The following is an 11,899-nucleotide window of genomic DNA, read 5'->3' on the forward strand; positions in this document are numbered from 1 at the left end:
GGTTAACCAAAAAATAGAATTAAAATTACTCACAGTGCTCTAGTACTTTTTAAATGACTAACAAATGACCAGGTTTTTGCAGTACTTTCCTGAATAACAGCCCATTCAGAGAAAACCATGAAGATAGGAGAAAGACCTGTGTTTAATACAAAAATGCTGTAAGAAGAATAAATGACTTTAAAAATGGAAACAGAAGGTTATGTTATTATAGCTGAAGGCATACCATGGAAACTTGCAGTGATTGCACAGCATAAGTAAACTAAATGCACTCAAAATCCACAGACAAGAATGTTTAATCATTGGAAGAAGTGATAATTGGGTTCCCCACCTGTTAATGGGAAGGGAGATATGAAAGAGATGGGTTTATTAAAGTTGGAGAAAAGAAAACTGACTTGACCTCAATAATGATATAAATATGTCCTTATTTTTAACTTTCTGGTATCTTTTTAACCTTCTTCATCTTTTTTCTAACAGATTGCTTTATACTAGTCTGTTTTCTATCACTATAACAAAATATCTGAGGCTCTGTACTATATAAAGAACAGAGTTTTATTTAGTTCACATTCTTTGAGACTGAAAGTCCAAAATCAGGCAGCCCTATCTGTTTGGCCTCTGGTGAGAGTCCCCTTATTTGGATCCTGGGTCCAGTAGTGCCCGAAAACCACTACACACTTATACTTCTTATTTGATTACATTCTCTTCTTTTTGCCTCCCTCTATTCTTTTTGCCTAAATGATTTTGAGGTGTGTTGTGTCACTTGTGAGTGACAGAGTCATAATGAATATAGTGATGGTAATAAATGTATATTGGGCCATGATCACATGCCAGACTCTGAGTTGTGTGTTCAACATATATTATTTCATTTTCATGTTCACCCCAACCAAACGGTAAACAACTGTTTCAAATTATTAAAAAATGGAGTTGAAATAACCTTAAGGTTTCATTTGAAGGATTTAGATTAAACAGAATAAGAACGTTATTGCCAGAGTGGTTCCAAACCTGAATGGGTACTAAGACAGATGGTCAAGTTGCCTTTCCAGGAGTTTAAAATAGGACAGAGAGCTATTCCTCAGCCCTCTTCCACATGGTATAAGCTACTGGTATTCTGACCATTTGATAATGACTCTAATGGATAATAGAAAGTAAATTGACACTGGGCATGATTTTGGATCTGATGTGCTAGGGCAGGTGTGGTCATGTGAACATCTTTCTGTGTTTGGAACAGAGGCCGTGATTTAAATGAAATCTCAGGGGTTCTTTCAGGCCTGTGATTTCCAGAATTTCCAGAATTAGGTTATATTCCAAGACTTAAGGAATTAGAAATATGAGACAAGAAATTGTTACAGCACTAGTTTGACGATTCTCAGTCATCTTAACCAATAATGAACACCTTAATAGAACTTTTTATTCTATGAAGGACTTCCACATTTTTTTTGTCGTGATTGATTTTAGCAAGTATCCTTCAGTCTGTAATTTGGATACCAGCCAATAGCTAGTCCCTCCCTCCCCCATCCTTCTTTTAAACCCAGGGACACTTTGGCTTAAGTCAGGAAATACATAGCTTTGCCCACTAGTTCTGGAAGTGTCCCAGCAGCCTGTCCTTCTCTAGGCCTGTTCCAGCAGGTTTTTCTAAATTGCCCAAGATTTGCTATAGAATGAGATCTCTCATTCATACTATGTCTCCAAAAATATGGTCTCCAAAAATATCTTCAGAGGAGACTCGGACTCCAGTCCCTGAGTTCCATGAGGCATTTGTCAACTTGTAGCTTGTTTATCCTGAAACTCTTACTTGGCTGGAAATGACTAGAGAGGAGGCAGGTTCCTGCCCCAGGTAGAGCTCAGGATAGAGCAACTCTTTAATCAGTTCCTGCCCACCCATCTGATTGGTCTGTCTCTTACCTTCATTAGCCTAGGCTAGATACGTTTGTTTTAAACTCACCTGAGATAAATAAAATCACATGACATAAAATTCACTATCTTAACCATTTTAAAATGTACAATTTAGTGATTTTTTTAGTCTATTCACAATGTCGTGCAACCATCATCAGTGTGTGAGTGCCGTTTATTTATTTATTTTGTACTTGGTATTGAACTCAGGGCATTTAATCCCTGAGCCACAGCTGAAACTGCCATTGAACCAGCAGTCTTGCTTCCTCAGCTTCCTGAGCCGCTGGAATTACATGCGTGCAACCACCGATCCCAGCAACCACCCTTAAATTCCAGATTGTTTTTCATCATCCTGAAAAGAAACCCCAGACCCATTAAGTAATCATTACCATTCCACTTCCTTGCAGCTCCTGGTAAGTAGTAATCTACTTTCTGTCTGTCTGTATTCTCCTTTTCTGAACATTTCATATAAATGGGATCGTGTAATATGTGGTCATTGATGTCTGACTTCTTTCACTTAACATGTTTTTAGCGTTTGGATGGAGTTTTTTAGCTAAGGGTTGCAGAACTGTTTGAGATCATCCTGGTGAAAGTCCTGCATATTTGGTTTAGTTGCACTTGAATTAGAATGTGGCTCAGGGCGCCCAAAGTCCCATTTATTCAGAGTCTTCAATTATAAAAGTATCAGACCCAGGATGAGTACGGAAATCTACTAGAATCACAAGATGAGGAGACCTAAGATTTAGACTTGAGTGAAAATCTGTTAGCTTCCCACAATCCCAAGCGTTCATTGAGGGTGACAATTGACAATTTCTAAAGTTCCTTCCAACTTCAAAAAATTGATATGATATTTTGATAATTGTCCCCTGTTGCCCAAGCCCAGGAACAGACTAACCCATTAGAGCAGATCTAGGTTTGGTTTCTTGTCTGAGTCAGTTTTTACTACCCTGGACACACAGGCTCCATTCTCTCATGTGAATGATGTCAATCCATTACTTCATTAAGAAAAACAACTTCAGGCAAGTTCTCCAATGCTGGGAGATTACTTTAATCTATTAAGTATTCAATTATAATGGGGGATCACATATTCATTGCACTATCATTTCCAGCAGGAAAAAATTAGCACATTCTTAATTTTTCACAGGGATTTTAGCAAGTATTCTGCAATCTGTAATTTGGATACCAGCCAATAGCTAGTCCCTCCCTCCCCCACCCAACTGGTACACTATAGTGCTCTTCAAAATAATGTGGAAGGGGAATATCTGGTGAAATAGCAAAACATTATAAAATGAACCAATTCTAATTTTCATAAAATAAAAATATATTTGTATATCAATTCTATGGTATGCATAGATAGATCATAAAATATTTCTTCTTTCCTTATCTGTGTGTTATTCTACAATATTTTTGTGGTAAGAAAAGTACAATGAAAACTTCTAGTTGGTTGAAGTCATGGCATCAGCTTTTCGTGGGTTTCTGTTTAATTGTGATTCCTACTTGGTGATTAAGTTCTACAGTTTCAGAAGCCACAAGCCTCCCTGCCTTCTCAGGCAGGAAATGAGATGGCCTCTGTCCTGAGGAACAATAATTGTTCTCCTACCTTAGCACAGGTGCTTATTTGGCAAATAATTCCTAAGGGCCTACCACATGTCAGTTGCTCCTCTTTAGTCTGAGAGTTATGTAAGTGCTACGACAACCATACACTCCTGGCTAAAATAAAGTGTATAATAGTCACATGCATATTTCTTAGTGACCAGTAGTCCACACCCCAGGTTGGGGATTCAACCTCCTTGGTTGAGACACACCCCCAACAGTTATGGGTTCTTTCCAAAGGCATACCCTTAAGCCAGCCTTTGGTGAGGTAGAGTGCTCCCTGTTCCATTGCTCCATTTATTTTTTCAATGACAAACAAAAATTACTAAACACCCTTTTTCCTAATTTAAAAGTATTGTGTGCTTAGTGTAGAAAAACTGAGAGGTATATGAAAAATAGGAAGAATCAGAGAATGTCATCCATAATCTCACTGGTAAATTACAGTTTCTTCTCAAAGAATAAATCTACTGAAGTGTGGAACCTGAGAAGTTTGCAAAGGATGATTTTTTTTTCTCTGTCATAATTGTGTAATGATAGAAACAAGCAAATCCTTTTCTTTAATACTCCAAAATTCTCAGCCTTAGGAATGAAATACTCAAATGAGAATTTGTTTTTAAAAACTTGGTGTGTTGAAACCATGAAACAAGCCATTATGGTTACCTCTTAAGATTTTGGTCATAAACAGTAAGTGCTCTAATTTTCATTTTGCTCATTATTAGCCTGAAGAGATCATCTAATTGAATTCCTAAATGCTTTTATATCCCTCGAAACTGGAGTTAATTTTATCTCTCTCATAAATACAGATAATATTTAACAAACCTGGTTTAGAAAACTACATGAAGCATTCAGACTCCTGTTTTATGTCTTTTAAAAAATTGGATTTTCTGTTGAAGTAATTAATTTATCATTGGTTTATAACGGTGAATCTGATTATTCAATCTGAAGCAATGATTATTCACCAACCACCATCAAGATAAAATAAAATTGAGAGAGAAAAAACAAGCTTTCCCCACTAGATAGTCAGCACTATCTCAAATACTTAACTATTTTTAGTAAACATAAAGCCATTTTTGCTGGCTACTCCATGGGCAATTTGCTCTGGAACTCTGACCTTTCAGTTTGTGACAGTGAAAAGAAACATCATGTTAATACAGGAAATGGACTTCTGAAAAGATCACAGAAGCCAGTCTTTTTAATTGCAAGTGGTCTCAGTCACACTATATACCAAGCTTCTTGTTTAATAATGTCTCCATTATCTAATGAGGGCCATGGGTCTGAACTGGTGTATGTAACTTGCCCAACATTAGTGGTAGAACTAGCTCTCTCACCAAAGCCTGCCTTGCTCTAGTTTCATACTTAACCATTAGTTCTAATGCTTCCCATTTAGGGAGTAGCAGGGTTAGCCATAATTTAAATTCCATTCAGCAAATATTGTTAGCCTTGGCAACACTCCCAGGGCCATAACATGGTTGCTCTTCTCTAGGAATCTGTAGTATTATTAGAAATAAATATCGGATATAAGACAGTCACAGAATTCAGTTCCAAATTGGAGTTAACCAAGAGCCAAAATACTTGCAACAGACAATATGTACTTGGGGTATTCAAAAATTCCAAATACCTGAAGAATTTTAGATCTTACTCATTTTGTTGACTAAATATCTGATTCAGCAAGGTAAATTACATGCAAATCAAAACATAAATTAGGAAAAACAGTTAAATGGTCAGAGATGAAAATTCTTTCTATGAATTAAGCAATGATAACATGAACCCTGTGATTCATCTTCTCCATGGCATTAGCAATAAAGATTTATAAGAAAGGAAAGTAGTATCTCTCTCCTGGCATGCACCAAGGGTCTGAAACACTCTAATTAAATGCAAAATGGCAATGTCTAGAAAAAAAAATGGTGATATGGCAAAATAAAGCATTGAAATCCCTGGAGTTTGGTCCCAGAATTTTTTGTTTATTAACTATGGGATATTAAGTGACTCAACCTTTCAGATTATCACCTTCTCCATTCATAAAATGGAAGTACAGTACTAACGCATGCACTGCTTGATTCCACAAGATTGACTGAGATGAGAGATAAAAAGTGCTTTGAGAACGAGAAAGTTGTAAAAGAGGATGTCTTATTGCCCTTGTGCCTTGGACATGGCCTGATACAGCACAGATGTTTAATAAATGTTTGTTGAACCTAATGGCTGGGTTTATGTACAAAATAAACAAAGCTGGAGAGGTGCCTCACCACAATATGTTTATACTAACAAAGTACAGCAGGTCCTCATTTGGCTCAACTCTGCCTTGCTCTCTGTGGTCCTCTGTCTCAGCAACTGCAGGCTGGAGTAAGTCCACCAGTCTGCATGCCTGGGCTTCTCAGAGTGCCTGGGGACTTGAAGGTGACATGTTGTGGGGAGCGTCCTCAGTGGAGATCTTTAGTTAGGAATGAAGATAGGCAATCTCAAAACACACTGGAGAGTACCCAAAGGGGTTTTGAACTATAGGAAAAAGCAAAATAAAACAAATAATAATAATCACTCTCTCCAGAGAGCAATTTTGACATGCTGCTACTTGCTTGTTACATTGTGATAAAAATACATGATAGGAAACCAGTGTAGGTTTCCTTGGCAGCTGTTGTGTAGAAGAGGTCAGGTGCCAATCTGAACAAGTTGCTGGAGGATGAGTCTGCTCACTGACATTTCCTTTTTTGTGGAAACAGGAGGATGATGGAAAATGTGCTTCTTGTGGTAGTTGTCCACATTTATTTTGAAGTGAATTTTCCATTCACTCAATTGTATTTATTAAAATAAGTCTACATATTTATTCTTCTTTTTTAAATCCCGCTTGTTGGGTAGACACTGATACCTTGGTTCCTTGGCTCTATTTTTAGAAGCAGACCATCCATTGACAACCACAAGGGAGTATTCAAATGTTTGCTTACTGGTTTTTAGGGTGAGCCTTGGAAAAATTGGACCCCGGGCTCTCCAGGCAGGACCTCCTTGGTAGCATCAACATAGCTCCTTTGGGCAGATCCAGAAACTTGGTAGTTGGGGTATCTGTTAATTTTGTACATGGAAAATTTATTTGAAATATAAAAAATAACACCTACTTATCAATTTAAAGTAATAATCAAGTGGATTTGAACTTCATACTGGCCTAATCATTTTTCTCTGAAAGCCAAGTTTATAGATGCAAATATGCTTTGTAAATATGGAATAATAAAGGAGAATAGTTTGTTTAATGGTTTCAGGCTATTATAGCATGACAAACCCATTGACACAGAGGGAACTGTCTGCAGATTGGCATTGTCATCCCTCGGCAGAAGGTACAAAGCAGGTAATCAGTAGCACCCTGATTTTTCCCCAATGAGAAAAGTTTTCTAGTAAGATAATCTCTTTCTTTTCTTTTTTTTTATTAGTGTAATTACAGAGCACAGAAAGGTAGAGCAGCACCACATATAAAGTAGAATAATGATCATGCAGAAAGAAGCCAAAAGGACAAAGAGTAGAACTTGTGTCAGAAAAACATTATCAGAAAGCTCCTTGGAGAGAAAAGCCAGTTCCCTGAAAAAAAGTCATTAGAAGCCGGCATGTTGCAGAACCTCAACAAAATACAATTATAAATACGTACATTGAAAATAAACTGAGCAACATAAGCAGAAATTGAATTCTGTACAGCTATTCCAATGAGAAGAAAGTTCTGGCAAAGAGAGTTATGAGACAACGTATGTAGCAGGCATGGAAGAGGATTATCAGAACAAGGGCACCGTGCCCTTGTAACTGTCACTCAAGTGAAGAATCAGGACATTTACTAGCCCTCTAAAAGTCCTCTGGGTTTTCCCTTCCAGTTGCTAACCTTCCAGTGGCAACACTCTCCTGACTTCTAACCACATGGATTAGTTCTGCCTGTTTTTATACTTTGGACAAATGGAACCAAATACTCTTGGGTCTGGCTTCTGTTGGAGAAGTTCAGCTGATGTTTTGTATGTCGTTGTAGATCTATATGCTTTAGAATGCACTTGCTGAGTCACAGGGCATGTACATGTTCAGCTCCAGCATTAAATGCCAATTTTCCAAAGTGCTGTGCTGATTTATTCTCTCACAGGAGGTATATGAGATACCATTTTCTTCACATCCTTGTCAACACTTACTATTTTCCATTTTTTCATCTCAGCCATTTTGGTGGTAGTATTATTCCCTTTTGGTTGTAATTTGTATTTCCTAATGATTAATGAACTTGGGCAATTTCCCATATGTTCTTTTAGACATCCTCTTTTCTGAGTCTTTTGCCTGTTTTGCTGTTGAGCTGTCCATCTTTTTCTTATTGACTCTAAGACTTCTTTATATATTCTGGTTTGTGAGATTTTTTTAAAGTCACATACATGTGTGTAATATACATAAATTAATATGGAGATTAATATTTTCTCCCATCTGCAGATTGCCAATTCAGACACTTTGGGTGAGCAGAAGTTCCGAGTCTTATCAAGTTTATCCCATTTTTGTTTTCCTTTCTTTTATGGTTTTTGGTTTGTTTGTTTGTTTTATTTTCTATTTATGAGAGAATTGCTATTCCAAGTTCACAAAGGTGTTTTCCTCAAAAACCTTTGTTTTACTTTCCATTTATTTCTGCAGTCCATTAGGAATTGACTTCCGTGTGTAGTGTGAAGTAAAGTCAATATACCTTTTCCCATTTACATATCCAATTGGCCCACCATCATTTATTGAGAAAACCACCCTTTTCCCTACCATGTTGTAAGGTCACTTTGGGCATAAATGTGTGATCCTATATATGCAGGTCTGCTTCTGTACTCTTTCTTCTGTTCCACTAATACCACTCAGTTCTGGGTGTCATAGCTCTATAATCAGGGTTCCTGACATCTCATAGGCCTAGTCCTCTGCGTTTGTCCTTCAAGAATGCCTTGGCTCTTCCTAGTACTTCACATTTCCATTTACAGCTTGAAAGAATTAGTCAATTTCTGAAAACAAAGAAACCTAAAAGGCAGACTTTGATTATGGTTGCTGGAAGTGTATTTTAATTTGAAAGAATTAACATTTATATAATTCTGAGTCTTCTAATCATAGTCATGTGTATACTTTCGTTTATTTGGCTCTTTAATTTTTCTCGATGCTATAATTTTCAGTCTTGTACATCTTTAGTTAGATTTATTTCCAGGTGTTTTGAGTGTTTTGATATGACTGTAAATAGGCTTTATTTTCTCTTTGTTTATTGTCAGTATATACAGATATAAGTAATTTGTAGAAATTTTGTATGGGCATGATCTTATTGGTTGGAAACAATGATTTTATTTTTTGCTTTCCAATTTCCATGACTTTCATTTCTTTCTCTTATAGATCCTCTAGTTACAGTGTTGTGTAAAAGTGGCAACAGTGGCCAATCTGGACTTGGTCCTAAGTTTAGGGAGAAGGTTTAATATTCTACTGTTAAGAATAATGCTTGCTTATACATATTTTATAGATTTTTCTGATCAAATTAAGAAAGTTCTATTGGTTAAATGTTTTCATCACAAATGAATATTCGATTTATCGGATGCTTTTCTGCATTTGAGATAACAGTAAGATTTCATTTGTATTTCTGTTATTGTGTTGACTTATGTTTATGATATTTGAATTTTAAACCATCCTTGCATATCTGAATTAACCTGCCCCCTCAGTATCAATGGATTTGATTTCCTAATATTTTGTTAAGAATTTTTCAGGAATTTTTATGGAAAGTAGATTTGTAATTTTCATTCTCACAAAGTATCTCAGAATTTTAAAATAAAAATTATGCTATTCTAATTTTTTAAAAATCTGAGAAGCTCTTCTTTTGTTTCTATCATCCTGCAAAATTACAAAAGACAGGTATTAATTTTTCCTTAAATATTTGGGAGAATTCATTGGTAAGCTATCTTAGCTTAAAAGCCAGGGCTTTTCTTCTGGGAAAGTTTTTATTTTTTAATTATGGGCTGAATTTTTTAATGCCTACTGAAATATTCATGTTTTTATCTCTGCTTCTGTTAACTTTGGTAAATCGAATTTTTCAAAGAGTTACCCATTTTTTATCAACATAAAGTTGTTTTTAACATTCCTTAGTTATCTCTTTGATATTCATTTGATCTATAGTGATGTCCTCCAGGATATCATTGCTATTGTTGCTAATTTGTGGCTTCCCTACTTGTTTTTAGTTAAATCAATCTTGTTAAATTTTCATCATTTTGTTAATCTTCTCAAAAAACTTACTCTGGCTTTTTTGACTTTCTCTAGTATGTGTTTGATTTTTTATTTCCTTGATGTCTGCTTTTGTCTATCATGTCTTTCCTTAGGTTTGGTTGCTATTCTTTTTCCAGTTTCTTATGATTAACACTTAAATAGTACATTTTCACCTTTTTTATTTTATAATACACATTTAAGGCTACACATTTCCTTTTGAGCACTGTTTAAGTTTGGTCCTATAAACTTTGAAATATATATTTTTGTCATTCGGTTTAAATTATTTTCTAATTTTTGGGTTATCCATCTCATGTACTGTTTAATTTTTAAATAAAGTTGGACTTTTTTCTACTTTTATTATTGATCTTTGTTACTGATTTATTTCACAGTAGTAAGAGAAGATATTCTGAAAGATTTCAATATTTGGAAATTGTTGAGACTTTATAATATATCAATTTTAACAAAAAGTGTTTCTTTTGAAATGAGTATGAGTTGGTCACTAGTGGGTACAATTTTATATACATTTTATTTTATTATCCTGAGTAGTTATCCTAGAGATTACAACATATATCCTCGATTTATTACAGAATGGCTTAGTCTATTTGGGCTGCTATAACAAAAAACCATAAATACATAGCTCAAACAAAAAGTGTCTTTCTCACAGTACTAGAGGCTGGGGAGTCCACAATCAGGGTGCCCACAGATTCAGTTTCTGGTGCGGGTCTGCTCCTCATGGATGGTGCCTTCTAGCAGTATCTTCTCATGGCAAATGTAGCAAACAAGATCCCTAAGTCTCTTTCATAAGGTCACAAATCCCATTCATAGGGCTCTAGCCCCATAGTCTAGTTGCCTCCCAAAGGCTGTTCACCTCATTGTCATCCCTGTGGGGTTAGAATAGGCATATTTGGGAACATAAATATTTAAACTACAACAAATCATTATTTTGCCATTCTTCTGATACTTGTAGACCCTTGGACCTTTCAAACTATTGACCCCTAGCAGGTGCAGTGACACATACTAGTAATCCCAGTAACTCAGGAGGCAGAGGCAGGAGGTTGGAAGTTTGAGGCCAGCCTTGGCAATTTAGCCAGGTCCTCTGCAAGTTTCTTTCAAAAGAAAAAAACAATAAAAAGGGTTGGGATGTGGCTCAGTGGTAATGCCCTTGGGTTCAATCCCCAGTACTACTACTACGACGACAACAACTACTACTACTACTACTACTGCTACCACTAATAATAATAATGACAATCACCATACCAATAATAACAGAAATAATAAACTATGTGCCCCTCATGATTTTTGTATTCTTTTTGCCATGCAGATAAATTGTATATATTTATTTTATACTATAAATGACATTACAATTACCATTTTGTGTAGTCAATTGTAATTTATAAGTATCTATATATTTGCTCTTCCAATTTTTTTTCCTTTCTGCCTTTCCATATTTCTATCTGAGATTATTGTTTTCTGCCTGAAGAATATCTTCTAGTTAGTCTGAAACCATTTTTATTCCACCTTATTTCTGAAGGATGATTTTGCAAGCTACAGATCTAGGCCAACAATCATTTTCTTTAGGCACTTGAGGTTTAAAACATTATCTTCTGGAATCCATAATCTCTGTTGATAAGTCAACTGTAAATCTTAATATTGCTTCTTTGAAGATAGTATCTTCTTTTTTCTTTTCTTTCCTTGTCATTCTGGCTGCTTTTAGGATTTTCCTTTTTATATTTGGTCTTCAGTTTGTGACATGCTTATTTGCAATTTTATCCTACTCTTGGATCTATGTAGTGAAGACTTTGTCTTTGAAAAATTCCTCTTCATTATCCCATGGCATGTTGTTTTTCTCCATTCGCTCTCATTTTGGGACCTCCGATTACATGTGTATGTGAAATTCCCCAAGCCTCAAGGTCTAGCTATTGTTTTTATTCTTTGTGCTCTTCCTTTTTGCTTCAAAGTCCTTTCCATTAATTTGGTTTCCAACTTACTGATGCAGCTCACTATCCTGTAGCTATTCTGTGTCCAATCTGTTGTATAACTAGTCCATTTGGATTCCTAGTTTTAGATATTTTCAGATGTGACCAGAGGAGGTAGCACAACTGTCCCAAAGCATGTAAACTACTTTCTCAAACCAAAAGCTTCCTCTGCACAGTGAAGCACAGGGCAAGCCTTACTTGGAGAGGGCAAGACTGTTTGCTATGGCATAATGCCAAGT

Source organism: Callospermophilus lateralis, chromosome 4, assembly GCF_048772815.1.
Source record: "Callospermophilus lateralis isolate mCalLat2 chromosome 4, mCalLat2.hap1, whole genome shotgun sequence".
Classification (NCBI taxonomy): domain Eukaryota; kingdom Metazoa; phylum Chordata; class Mammalia; order Rodentia; family Sciuridae; genus Callospermophilus; species Callospermophilus lateralis.